We start from the raw sequence: 15,493 nt of genomic DNA, 5'->3' as shown, positions 1-15,493 counted from the left end.
TCATCATGAATTTTCCTGTCCTAGGACACTCCAACAAAATGGAATAGTAGAAAGAAAGAATAAAAAACTACTTGAAGCCTTTAGGACAATATTAAATGAATATAAACTACCAAAATATTTTTAGGCAGAAGCTGTTAGCACAGCATGCTATGTACAAAACAGAACCACAATAAATAAAACTTATAATAAAATCTCATTTGAACTCTATTATAATAAACAACCTAATATTAAATACTTTAAAGTATTTGGATGTCCAACCTATATACTAAACACAAGAGAATACTTAAGAAAATTTACCTCAAAAGTAGAAAATAGAATCTTGGTAGGCTACTCATTAAATAGTAGAGGTTACAGAGCATATTACAAAGTCACACTAAGAATTGAAGAAACTGCAAATGTAAAATTTGAAGAGACTAACTAAAACATAGAACAAACCCAGATTCAAATAATTAATTTTATTCAAGGTAATGGTAGTCAAGGAGGGGCTAGTGAAAACCTACGTCACGAAGAAGAAGATCAACCTCAAGTAAATGAACCCACTAGAACTGTAAGAGTTAATCCAAACTATCCAATTGACCAAATAATTGGTGACCCAGACCTAAGAGTTCAGACTAGATCGTCCTGTAGAAATTTAAGTCAAATATCTTTTATCTTAAATTTTTCCTTAAAATTTTTTTTCATGATTAAAGCATTTTCAAAATATTTATAACTTTCCTATCCTAAGTATTTTGAAAGTTAGTACACGTTGAAAATTATCTCTTAACAACTATTTGTGTAAAAGGTTAAAATTCTTTAAAAACTTCCCCGATAACTCTGAAATTTTTATTATTGCTAAAATGTCACTATTTTTTTAATCAGGTTGAATAAGTTTTAACAAGTTTTTCTGTATTGTCTTATTTACTTTTGCTTTTGATGAATGCTAAAGGAGGAGGGTTAGGGGGATTAAGTTAGCAAACCAAAGAAAAATCAGAACAACTTAAACCCCACAATGAAAGTTAATTTACTCTTAATTTTTGCTTACTTTGCATAGTTTTTTCCCTAACTTAACCCAGGTTGTCAATACATCAAAAAGGAGGAGATTGTTGTTGTAATTTGCACTAATGGTCTAACTCAGGTTTTGATAAATGATAAGTAAGTTAAGTTAGGTGTTGTTGTGATCTAACCACTTGATTAAGTGTGTAGGAGAAGTCCAGATAGGTCGACAGGTTGACTAGATATCTGGCAGGAAATCCATCTAGGTCAAGGACCGATCAGATAGCTGGTACGAAGTCTAGATAGGTCAACGGGCTGATTGGGCATATGGTAAGAAATTCAACTAGGTCGACGGACCAACCGGATAGCTGATACGAAGTCCAAATAGATCGACGGGCTAATCGAATATCTATCAAGAAGCCTAGCTTGATCAATAGGCTGACTGGATAGCTGGTATAAAGTCCAAACAGGTCGACGGGCTGACCAGATGTCTAGCAAACTAGTAAGTTAAGGTAAGTCACGGGAGGAGAGTGACCAAGTGAGGACATATCCCGGTTGAAGGGACAGTAGGCGTCGGTCCAGTTTAGGTCCATTTGGGATCTCTAAATTGATATGTTGACTAATTCCTGGTCTTGGGAGGATAGGAACTAATTACTAGCCTTTATTATTAATTATTGTTTGTCCTAATACTTGTGTTGCAGATTATTTGGACTAACATTATTTTGCAGGACAAAGGAGAAAAATTACCTTCGGATGAATAGTGGCGAAGGCGCCCTTAAGTGGTGAGGGCGCCTTCGTACTGTTCATAGAAGGTACCTTCCATGGCTATGGAAGGCGTCTTCCACAAGATAAATTTTGGCTGAAATCATGGATAAGTGTCGAACTATTTGGGATCAAATTTGCCTCTTTGGAGGCGCCTTCCATGGCTACGGAAGGCACCTTCCATACCTTTTATAAGGCTGTCTTGAGAAGGCATTGGAACAACACTGATATACGAGCTACTATGCATCTGTTTAAACTTCCAACTACTCCTGGTTCCTGCTACAACTCTATGGACAAGTTGTTGTGCTCGATGACTGCTCCGAGGAGTTTTGATCGCGCTCGGTAGACCGACTTCAACACAAGTGCTCTTATTTCAATACTTAAGTGTTGGTATCATTTTTTTCTTAATTACTACAAAAGTACAAGTGCAGGGTGCTGCACTTAACCAAATCTTTCTTGTACCCGATTCTCTCTTCCAGAGGTATCGGAAGAGATTTTTAGTAGATTACCCATCGATAGATCCACGGGACCTGGGTCTTGGAGTAGGAGTCGCAGAAGGCTCCAAACTAAGTAAAAATTGCTCATGTTTTCTAGTGTTTTGTTTGCTTTCTTATTTACTTTTCACTATGTACACTTTGATTTTAAAACCAACAAAATGAGTTTTTGAAAAGCACGGGATTCACCTCCCTTTCACGTGCGATCGATCCAACATATCCTATTACCGATGATCACATTGGAGGTAACCACTCATTACTAGTAGATGATTTGGGTGTAGATCTATGGTTGATGCTGATTTTGGGGCATTAGTTTGGTTGGGCAATGACTTAACTTTGTCTCAACAATTGTTACAGACAGGAGGATGCTCCGATCGTGAGGCAACAATAGTGTACACTGGAATTGGGTGAGTTTTGGATTGATTATACTTGTAGTAAATCCTAATTGGAAGGTGAAATGGTTAGGGTTGCTTAATCTATTTGGTTATGGATTAGAGATTCATTTATGAGATAGATTTCTCTAGTTGGATTAACTCACAAGGATATTAGCTATGAAGGAAGTATAAGATTATCAAATTTAATTGAAACATAGTTTCCTAATCATATTAGGATTATGTTTAGCTATTTGGTTTATAATAAAACTTAGTTATACTGTGCATACTATGTTGCAAAACTTTGATTTGAGACGAGCATCTCGACATGAGAGTTGTATTGGCACAATCTACATAATAAAGACGGGTACTTCTTACCTTGATTCTTTAGTACATTAACCTTAGTGCATGAGCTAGATATTCGGCTAAATGTTGTATTTACCTTGACTCCACTCATATTTTTCCTGAGCTTGATAGTTATCCACTCGATCTTTGAGATAATCGATTTGCTATCTATACAGTCTCTCATTACCATCCATGATATTTAGCAGATACTAGATACCATGTTTACTTGCTTCGATTGCTGCTTATACATGTACTTTATTGAGCATGCTAGTTTTATTGTAACATAGCTGATTGCTATGTATCTATGTGATAGCTGTTACATCTTGCGCATCATATCATTATATGCATGCCAATGATAAATTCTCTCTTATGGTCATGAGAGTCGTTGACTAGGGTCGTACATTTGGGCACTCATGGGTAGTGGTATCTAGAGTGTGTGCCGCTTGTCCTGTAGTACTCCTACTCGGTCACTCACGGGTAGTGGCGACTGGAAATGCGAGCAGCACACCCCCCTATTGCTATGTAGCTAGTTAGTTACTATACAAACTGTCCACTCGATTATTCGAGAGTAGTGGCAGCTGGAGTGTTATATAGTTGTCATTATTCTGGCCTCTCGATCATACAGGGGTCGTGGTGCAGAGGTGTGGGTCGGGTGACCATCCGTGCATACTATAAGGTACAACCAATTAAATGATCTAGATTATTAGAGAAATAACCTTATTAAATTTTTCAGGAATTTTTAAAAATTTTTCAGGATTTAAACGGAGTCTGTATGATACGTTTGAAGGAGATAAATTTATTAGATTAGGAAAAGCCTATTTAGCATATCTACTAAGTGGGAATTAATGGAATTAATTAACCTAAGGTTATATATTTATACTTAGGCTTTAAATCATTTCCTTAATCTCGTTTCCTCTTCTTTGCCCGATCCCGATCAGTTCCTCATGCACGCGCGATGCTGCAATCGTGCCGATCACACACGATCTCATCGCTGACAGCGGTCTTCTCCTCTAGCATGCCTCATCACTGTCGAGCTATCTTGGCTACTAGGCCGCCCGAGCCCTCCCTATTTTCCCGAGTTCTTCTCCTCTTTTTTCATGATCTTGCCATCGTCAGGAGATGGATAATCGACTAAGGGTTTAGGGCAATCCTTTCCCCTTGCTTGTGGAGTTGATAAGAGTAGTGGATCTTGTATCAGAGAGATCCGCCACTTCTTCCTCTACACTGGATTTGGATCAGAGGTTAGTTGGTTTGAGCCCTAGCTCCCTATTCTATCGCCCTAGCACCATTCAATGCCACCGTTGATCTTCTTCTTCTTCTCTGCCATAGTGAGAGCAGATCCATGGCCACCCTAGTGTGAGAAATTAAATTGACCCTCCTTTCTCATTCTTCCTGATCAGTTGAACGTTGGCTAAGCGGTCTTACACAGAGCCTTTTTGTTGCCATACCTAGAGGTAATCGGTTAACCTTAGTAGAAGATTTGAGCATTTGGGTATTTGCTTGGTATTGATTTTGGGTGTATGGTGGGATGACAACATCTCTACCTAGCGTCAGTTACCATTTACCTGCAGGAGAACCTTCATCCAAGAGATAAAGGAGGTTAACCGGATTAAGGATTAAGCTGTTGCTGAAGTCGTTGTTGTTAGGATCTCTTCGTACGCGGCTAGAGAGGGGGGTGTGAATAGCCGACCCCAAATCGTCGTTTCTTTCTACAAATCGTGTTAGCGCAGCGGAAAATAAACACAGAAACGAAATGAGAAGAAAGCAAACCTCAAACGCAAGGATGTAACGAGGTTCGGAGATGAACTCCTACTCCTCGGCGTGTCCGTGAGGTGGACGAGCCCTATCAATCCGTCGGTGGATGAGCCCCCAGAAAACCGGCTAATACAATATACTCCTTGTGGGTGGAGAAACCTCGCCACAAACGTTTGCAACGGCAAACAAAGAGTACAAGAACAGTAAGAAAAGCAATACAATATTAATACAATAGCACTCTACCAATTGCTTGCTTTCTTGTCGACTGGAGGTGAAGCAGCAACTTCACAACCCAAACGCAGCAGCTGGTCGACGACTGGAAGCTCACACGAAGCTTCGGAGGCGAGCTCAATCAAAGCTCAGTTGAAGCAGAAGCTTCAGCAGCAGAAGAACAGAAGTTCTAGAAGAAAGGAAGAAGTGACATTGCAGCAGCAGCCCTCGACCCCTTTATACCTGCGAAGAAGACAGCGAAGAAACTAGCCGTTGCGTCGCAACGGCTAGAACCCTGATCGGTCTGCAGACCGATCAGGGAAGAGGTGGATCGTCACTGATCGGTCTGTGGACCGATCAGGCTCTGTCCTGATCGGTCCCCAGACCGATCCCAGCTCTCCCAGCTCTCTGTGAGAGACCTGTCTCCGATCGGTCGTGGAGACCGATCAGCATACACCTGATTGGTCCTCGACCGATCAGAGCTTCTTCTGATCGTCGCCTGATCGGTGCGTGGACCGATCAGGAACTCCATAGTATGCTATTGAGTGGAATCTGATCGGTCACCGCACCGATCGAAAACATCGAGATCACGATCGATGCAGACCGATCCAACTCCTAGGTTTAGAGTGCCCTCTCTAACCTAGTTCGGAGAACGAGCTACCGAGCCCTCTCCGACTCCATATGCCAAGCTTCACTCACTTGGACTTCTCAACACCAGATGTCCGATCACCCTTGATCCATCTGGATTTTCCCTTGCCCGGCTTCACTCACCAGGACTTTCCACCTGGCTTCACTCACCAGGATTTCCACACTGCCTAACATCCCAGTTAGGACTTTCTTACTGCCTGGCTTCACTTACCAGGACTTTTCAACTGCCTAACATCCCAGTTAGGACTTTCCCACTGCCTGGCTTCACTCACCAGGACTTTCCAACTGCCTAACATCCCAGTTAGGACTTTCCCACTGCCTGGCTTCACTCACCAGGACTTTCCAACTGCCTAACATCCCAGTTAGGATTTTCCCACTGCCTGGCTTCCTGCTTGGACTTTTCCCGTGCCAAGCTCCCTGCTTGGACTTCTCCAGTGTCAAGTCTCCATACTTGAACTTTTTGCGTGCCAAGCTCCCTGCTTGGACTTTTCCAGTGCCAAGTCTCCATACCTGGACTTTTCAGGTCAACCAGGTCAACCTTGACCTAGGGTTGCACCAATAATCTCCCAACCATCTATTCTTGTCCCATATCAAGAATAGAACTCTCTCACGAGTGTCAAACATCAACATGCAACTCAACTAGGTCAACCTTGACCTAAGGTTGCACCGACAATCTTCCCAAGTCAAACATCAAAATACAACTCGAGTCAAGTCACCTCGAGTCGGGTTAACCAGGTCAACCTTGACCTAAGGTTGCACCAACAATCTCCCCCTTTTTGATGTTTGACAAAACCCATAATCAAGTTAGGTTAACCTGATAACCTAACTTAGGTTTTCCAACCATCTTCCAATGTCCAATGTTCTTTCCTTGAACATTCTCTGGACATTCTCCCCTTAGGTTAACCCGATAACCTAACTTGGGTTCTCCAATAATTCTCCCCCTTTTTGACACACATCAAAAAGAATTCCAATGTTCTTCCTTGAACATTCCTTGACATTCTTCCCCTAGCTTAGGTTAACCCGATAACCTAACTTGGGTTCTCCAATAATTCTCCAATGAACACTCTCCCCTTTTTGACACACATCAAAAAGAAAAAGGAGGGTATCAAGGTCAAGAGTTTCTTCCTAATGAAAGTCCCATACCTTTCATTGAAACTCTTAATTTCCCCCTTGATATTAAACTCAACAATCAACTTAGTGATAATCCCATATCACTAATCCTCAAAAGTCTTAAGGAGTAAAAACTCCCCCTAAAAGTCAACTCCCCCTTGACAATTAGTTAAGACTCCCCCTAAAGGTTAACTCCCCCTTGACCATTGCACCAACAATGTCTTGGAGAGTTTCAAACCTTTAGAAATCCGAAACTCAACTCCCAAAAACTGAAATTTCAGACACCTGCTGAAAATCAGAAATTCGGCACGCCTGATTGGTCACCGGACTGATCAAAAACCCCCTGGATCGGTCCCTAGACCGATCCATGCTTCATTGATCGCACTGGATCGTCACTGATCGGTCACCAAACCGATCAGGCCTTTACTAGATCGTACCAAGCTCTCTGGATCTTACTGGATCGGTCTGCAGACCGATCAGAACTTCCCTGGATCGGTCCCCAGACCGATCCAGACTCTGACAGGAGATTTCTGAAATTTCCTTCCCGAAATTCAGAAACTCCTAGAAAATTCCAGAAAATTCGAAAAATTGTGAAATTTTGAGGATACATTCCTCATAACATATACTATCATAGAAAAATAGTTTTCTATAAAAATAACTTCCATTTTTCAATCTTGATACAAAGTTCAAAAACTTTGAAATAGTTCAAGTTTAACTCAACTTTGTATCACAATGTTCAATGATGAATGCAATCACTAAGATGGCTTCATCAAGGTTTTCCAAATCAATTTCAAAATGATTTTAAACCTTTTAATTTAGGACCATAATCTTAGGGCTAAATGTACATGACTTGTACACAAGCTTTCCCTATGATCCTCCATTTCTTGAATTAGGCTCATCTAGGTACAAGAACTATGCACCTTGATCCTAATTCATGATCCTAATATCTCACACACATCTAAAGTGTATCAAACACATCCATGGTAATTTTGATGTGAGATATGGGTTTAGGTATCTTAGACTAAGGTCTCATGCATTTTCTAAACACAAATTTGATCTCAATATCAAAATATGTTTTTCATCCTTAAATCAATTCAATTGATTATTAATGCAAGAGATGATGACATGGCATGAAATGGTATCATAAATGAAAACATGTGCCAATGTCATGATGTCATGGCATAAAATTTGAAACTTAAATAATCATGACATAAAAACTAGCCTAAGCATTATCATGCCATTTCAAATGATAATAAAACTAAACATGATGTCATGACATGTGAGGGCAAACAATCATAGCATGAATAATACATACCTAGATTACCTATCTAAGTATCCTTAGCCTTTGCTAATACTTAAGCTTTAACCCTTGATTGCCCTAATATGCCAAAATCCTAATTTTGACACTTCTTGAACTCTAGATTCATCCATGCCACTTAAAGATCAAATTTATCCTCAAATCTTGGCATGTTTCATTTTTCCTCAAGAGTTCTCTAGATTTTCCCAAATTGTGCCAATTGAAATTAACATCATCATTTTCCATGATGGCACATTTTACTCTTCCAAGGAGTAAATATTCCATTTCATTTTCAAAAGTTCTCAAAACCTTGAAAATGCTCCTTGAGTGTCAATTTCCTCAAAGTTGGGTTAACTACCCTTCTAATCGGAGTTGACACTCTCTAACCCATTTATGGGGTAGAGAAGATGCTCCTAGGAACCCAATACCTATTAGAGCTCATTGGGTTCACTAAATATTCACTAGGGATAACTTCCCTAGCAACCCTCCTAATGACCCTCTTAGGCTTTAAAGCCTTGGTCATTTGGGACTCATCAAGATCAACTCTAGGGGTGACTCCCCTTGTGACCTTGGTGATGGTCTTCCTAGCCCTAGATTTTATTCCATAATCTAATGGAACATTATGATAAGTGGGCTTGACCACTTGGGACTTTTGACCCTTAGGCCCTAGAGTTGACTTCTCTAAATTTTTAAGGGCCTTTTCTAGGGTATCAAGCCTTGACCTCAAGACTTGATTCTCCTTTTCTAATACCTCAAGTTTTGATTTGTCATTCTTTCTTGAGGTGTTCCTAGGCATGTGTCTAGTTGATTTAGGGTTTCTACCTAGGTTTTCCTTAACCTTAGAAGTGTTAATCCTAGGGTTAGCATTCCTAGTAGTATCCCTATCTAGGTTGACATGTTTAGCACCTAAGCACATGTATTGATTTTTAGTGTTAACATGCTTATCATTATTGACTAATGCAATAAAATTACTAGCATGTATCCTACTAGAATTGCACGAATGAGCCTTAAAAGATACCTTAGGGTTTGCCTTAGCTCCCCCTATCGATGTGCATCCCTTGTCCTTGTGAGGTTTCCTCCCCTTCGAACATTGGCTCCTATAGTGTCCCCGTTGCTTGCATTGAAAGCACACCACGTGCTTCTTGCCTTTGCGTGTTGGGACTCCGGCTTCCTTGACCTTTGGTGCCGGTGGAGTCTTCCTAACCTTCTTTGGACATTTGCTCTTGTAATGTCCATGTTTCCTACACTCAAAACACATTATGTGTAATTTGCTTGAAATCACAGTGTTTGAGTTACCTAGGGTTGTGGATGGAGATGAGCTTTCTTCTTCAACCCTTCCGGAGGTGGAAACTTCTTCTTCTTGCTCCGAGCTTGAACAAGAGGAACTCTCCTCCTCTTCTTCCTTGGATGTTGAGTAGCCCTCAACTCCCAATTCGCTCCCTCCATGATGTGAGCTACTTGGCTCACTAGGCTCCTCTTCATGGCTTGAAGTGGAGCTCTCCTCATGGTACTTGGCCAAGTTATCCCACAACTCCTTGGCATTGTTGTATTTACCTATCTTACACAAAATATTAGTAGGTAATGAAAATTCAATTGTTTTAGTTACCTCATTGTTGATCGTGGATTGGTGGACTTGTTCCTTCGTCCACTTGTTCTTCTCTAGAGGCTCTCCTTCTTTATCCATTAGAGGAGTAAACCCTTCTTGTACACAAAACCAGTTCCACATATTAGTCCTAAGAAAATACATCATCCTTACCTTCCAATATGCGAAGTTGTCGTTGTAGAAGGGTGGAATGGTGATGTCTTCTCCGAGTTGATCCATCTCTAGCTTGTGCTCCCTCGGGTGTTAATCCGGCGAAGAGCGGTCTTGCTCTGATACCACTTGTTAGGATCTCTTCGTACGCGGCTAGAGAGGGGGGTGTGAATAGCCGACCCCAAATCGTCGTTTCTTTCTACAAATCGTGTTAGCGCAGCGAAAAATAAACACAGAAACGAAATGAGAAGAAAGCAAACCTCAAACGCAAGGATGTAACGAGGTTCGGAGATGAACTCCTACTCCTCGGCGTGTCCGTGAGGTGGACGAGCCCTATCAATCCGTCGGTGGATGAGCCCCCAGAAAATCGGCTAATACAATATACTCCTTGTGGGTGGAGAAACCTCACCACAAACGTTTGCAACGGCAAACAAAGAGTACAAGAACAGTAAGAAAAGCAATACAATATTAATACAATAGCACTCTACCAATTTCTTGCTTTCTTGTCGACTGGAGGTGAAGCAGCAACTTCACAACCCAAACGCAGCAGCTGGTCGACGACTGGAAGCTCACGCGAAGCTTCGAAGGCGAGCTCAATCAAAGCTCAGTTGAAGCAGAAGCTTCAGCAGCAGAAGAACAGAAGTTCTAGAAAGAAAGAAGAAGCACTGTGCAGCAGCAGCCCTCGACCCCTTTATACCTGCGAAGAAGACAGCGAAGAAACTAGCCGTTGCGTCACAACGAGAACTCGATCGGTCCGCAGACCGATCAGGAAGAGGTGGATCGTCTCGATCGGTCCGTGGACCGATCAGCCTCTATCTGATCGCCTCTGATCGCTTGCTCCCAGCTCTCTCACGAGAATCGATTGCCTCCGACGGTCGTGGAGACCGATCAGATACACCTGATCGGTCCTCGACCGATCAGAGCTCTTTCTTCACTTGATCGTCGCCGACGGTCTGCGTGGACCGATCAGAACTCCACAAGATGCATCGGTGGAACTGATCGGTCACCGCACCGATCGAAAACATCGAGACACCGGATCGGTCCGCAGACCGATCCAACTCCTAGGTTTAGAGTGCCCTCTCTAACCTAGTTCGGAGAACGAGCCACCGAGCCCTCTCCGACTCCATATGCCAAGCTTCACTCACTTGGACTTCTCAACACCGATGTCCGATCACCCTTGATCCATCTGGATTTTCCCTGCCCGGCTTCACTCACCAGGACTTTCCGGCTTCACTCACCAGATTTCCACACGCCTAACATCCCAGTTAGGACTTTCCACCGCTTCACTCACCAGGATTTCCACACCGCCTAACATCCCGCTTAGGACTTTCTTCGCCTCGCTTCACTTACTGGACTTTCCAACCGCCTAACATCCCAGTTAGGACTTTCCCACTGCCTGGCTTCACTCACCAGGACTTTCCAACTGCCTAACATCCCAGTTAGGACTTTCCCACTGCCTGGCTTCACTCACCAGGACTTTCCAACTGCCTAACATCCCAGTTAGGACTTTCCCACTGCCTGGCTTCCTGCTTGGACTTTTCCCGTGCCAAGCTCCCTGCTTGGACTTCTCCAGTGCCAAGTCTCCATACTTGGACTTTTCGCGTGCTAAGCTCCCTGCTTGGACTTTTCCAGTGCCAAGTCTCCATACCTGGACTTTTCAGGTCAACCAGGTCAACCTTGACCTAGGGTTGCACCAATAATCTCCCAACCATCTATTCTTGTCCCATATCAAGAATAGAACTCTCTCACGAGTGTCAAACATCAACATGCAACTCAACTAGGTCAACCTTGACCTAAGGTTGCACCGACAATCTTCCCAAGTCAAACATCAAAATACAACTCGAGTCAAGTCACCTCGAATCGGGTCAACCAGGTCAACCTTGACCTAAGGTTGCACCAACAGTTGTAATCGATCATTGTTCATACAATCATGATTTGAGCTGGATGTGATCTTTCATACTTGAAGACGTTTGGCATGATTTATATATGAGGCAGGTACTTCTTGCCTTGTTTATTTAGATCCTTGATCTTAGTGCATGATTGTTTATTGTCATATCTTAATTAGGTTGTAGTTACTCGTTTACTTTAAATCCATTCTATATTGTTCTTGAGCTTGACCTTTTATGGCTCGAGCTAATATATTTGGATCTATTTTGATATCTATATAGTCTCCTTATTTCTATGCTTGTATTGGTTGAGTAGTACTGTAGTATAGTTATAGTTTTATGCTCGGACATTTACACCATATAGTGATACTCTTAAGTTTGTAATCATGTGTTAGTGATACTATAGTATAGTTGTATACTCATATGAGTACATATATGTTAGCCGGACTATACCTGCTTATACGCGATAGATATCTTACTCTAGTAGAGTAATAGGAGTATCGCAATAGATATCTTACTCTAGTAGAGTAATAGAAATATTCCACTAGGTTATTTTTCTTTAAACTGATATCTATGACTACTTGACTTGGTTTTTGTTGTGTTAGTATGCGTATGATGATACTATGGAATTAGTTGAGATATTATGACTAATATTCTCTTGATGAGATTGGTTGACCAGTGTTTTGTGGATATGATTTGTTATATTAGACTCATGCCTATACATTAGCAATATCATACTATAGTTTAGGAAATAGGGTATCCTACTAGACCTTGATTTGTTATTTAGGATAATGCATATATGTTGGAGAGCTTAGATCAAATTGCAGCTATAGAGAAGCATACAGGGTGTGAGTATTCACTTTATGCTTACCCTTACGTTATTATGTCTTGGCAACCGTTGTCTCCTATTTGTTGTTGAGAGAGTCGTCAGCAATCATAATGCATATGATCATCCACGTTACTATCTGTGGTAGCGTGTTCATCGTAGTCCACAGTTAGATAGCTACGTATATACCCTGTCTGCCCATGAGACCATCCGTGGTCAAGTGTTCTCCCGTAGATAGCGACCACTTATACATCTTGTCTGCCCACGAGACTATCCGTGGTAGAGCGTTCTCCCGCAGACAGTGACTGTTTACATACCCTGACTACCCTCGGGACCATCCGTGATAGAGTGTTCTCCCGCAATCAGTAGCTGAGGTGCTAGATAGCTACCTCATCCTGTTCGTCCACGGGACCATTTGTGGTAGAGCGTTTTCCTGCGAACAATGACTATTTACATACCTTAACTGTCCACGAGACCATTCGTGGTAACATATTATTGAGATAGTTAGGACTTGTTATTTGTTGGTTATGCATTTATTTGTGCAGGGTTTAGAGGTATTGTAGGTACTCCTGATTTAATTGTTACACCTGGTTAAGCAGGTTAGTGGAGGTTATATTATGAGATATGTTTTGCTTAGCAAATGACTATATGGATACTCTTACTTTTATAGTAAGTATTTCTTCTGAGACTGTATTCTTTTGATCTTCTTATATTATTATTATGCACTATCTTCTTGTACTCGCTAAGTATTTGTACTCACTACCCTTACTTTCCCTTTTGTTTCCAGGTTAGTAGGTAGAGGATGTGTCCTGTCACTCGGAGGTTCTGGATGCTAGTCTCACATCACACTCGAGATCATGTTTTCCACGTCATTTCTATTGCCATTTTCGTTCGGATTTTCATACTTGGTTGTGTAGTAATTTACTTAATTATGGTTTCCACTTTGTGATATGTTTTTATCTGGTTATGTACCTGTTGTGTCAAGCCGGGCCAACTCGCAGTCAGTTGTATTGATTTTATATTTACCTATATAACTGCGTGGTTATGTTTTTTTGTTCTAACCGTGCGGGCTGAATATATATCTGCGTGGTTGTGTATATTCCAGCCGTGTGGGTTGTTGATTATTACTTGTGTGGCCTAGTGACCTTGTATACATGATTTGTTTGTCACTACTACAGGGGAGGTGTGTAACAAGTATAAGAAAGATAAAGAAAAGAAAGAAAAGGCCAAGGCCTTAAGTAAATCCTAAAGTCAAGACTTTAGGGATTTTGGCACACAAGGTGCTAAAGAAAATGTCGAGACAATATATATTAGAAGTATTAAAAGATAACAAGTATTTTACTTTTATCAGTGGCACTGTACTGGACTCTCAGTTGTCCTTGGGTTGGGCTCCCATAGTCGTCCCTAGGTTTAGATAACCTAGTAGTAACGGCACTGCCGACGGTCGACGGTCGACGACCCGAGGGTCGCCAAATGGGTCGCCAAATGGGTCGGGTCATTACAATAGTAAAACCTACTAGATTCGGGACCAGCTATCTCGGGTCTAGTTAGGGATGCGCGCATAGCAAGTACAGTTGCCGGGCCCAAGAAGAAAGTTGATTATTATTTTGAAGTATTATATGTATAAGTTTTTGAACAAGTAAAGTAAGTTTTACATCAGTATAAAAGTATTAAAGAAGAATTTTTTAAACAAGTGAAATAAAAGAATAAGTTTAGAACAAATGAAATAAGTTTCATTTTGTTTTAAAAACAGCAAATTGAGTTTTCTTTTATGCTAGCATGTTATTTAGATTAGCTTACTGTTCTTTGCTATTAGAAGAGCATGAGTAGCTTTACATGTTTAGCATTTCAGTATGTTTGTTTCTTTTACTAGTAGATGAGCATGAGTAGTTTCCCTTTTGAGCATTCAGTTTTAGTTTTCAGTATATGTACATGCATATCAAGATTTTGTGAGTTAGATAGCGCTTACTAAGCAATTTTGCTTATAGATGCATTTCCTCTTACTGCAGATAAAGGAAAGGAAAAGCTATAGTAAAGGAAGGTGACAAGGAGGTGCGGATGGATGTGTGATGCCTGGACTATAGAAGCCTTGGGATTTAGCATAAGAATTTATTAACAAAGAGTTGAGTAGAATGTATTAGATGAGTCATTTAGTCTTCCGCTGCTAGTTAATTGTATGTTTTGAGTTCTCCGAGAGTTTTAGGAATTACTATCAATATGTGTGCAATGTTAGTTAAGTAAAGTTAATAGTCCAGTAGCGCTCCGTCCTCATAGTCCAGTAGTGAGGAGGGTGGGGTGTTACATAAAGCGACATGGGATGAATCATCTTTCGAAGAATCGGACAACGACGAATCGAAGCATCACAACTATCTTGCGCTAATAGCATCTGGACCGAAATCAGAAAACAAGGCAGAACAAGATGACGAGTCCAAATATGAATAAAGCCACGAGTCTGCACTTGTTTTCGAAGGCTTGAACAAGGTATCATCTTTCTTAACTGCTAATTTTTTTTACGTAATTATATGTCTGAATAAAAAATTAATTAGATCTAAAAAACAAACTGAAACACTTCTTGAAGAAAAGCAATATCTCAAGAAATAAATTGAAAATGGAAATCTAAATCAAGCTATAAAACTTGAGGAGGAAAATATAATTTTAAAAGGTGAAATTAATAAACTCAAAGGATTATTAGGAACTTTCACCGCAAAGATTAAAAAATTTAGGCCTAATTATTAAAACATAAAAAGTTGTATACAATACGTCCAGGCAAATATAAGTCTAACTCTACAAATAAAAATTTTATCTCTTTAATAAATCAAAATTCAAAATAAACCAAAACTTGAGTTCTGAAAGCTTGTCTAACCAAGCAAGGATGACTCAATTAATTCTATATACCTAAAAATGAAATCAAACAAATCAAACTTAAATCGAAAAACTAAATTTAAATCAAATAACCACAAAGTTAATTTAAAATCAAGTTACAATCAAGTTTTTTATAGCTATAAAAATAATCGATATAAACATAAACTTAACCCTAAATTTAATAATTTAAGAGGCGCATCAA

Source organism: Zingiber officinale, chromosome 9A, assembly GCF_018446385.1.
Source record: "Zingiber officinale cultivar Zhangliang chromosome 9A, Zo_v1.1, whole genome shotgun sequence".
Lineage (NCBI taxonomy): Eukaryota > Viridiplantae > Streptophyta > Magnoliopsida > Zingiberales > Zingiberaceae > Zingiber > Zingiber officinale.
The sequence above is the reverse complement of the archived record's forward strand: the minus strand, read 5'-3'. Positions refer to the sequence as shown.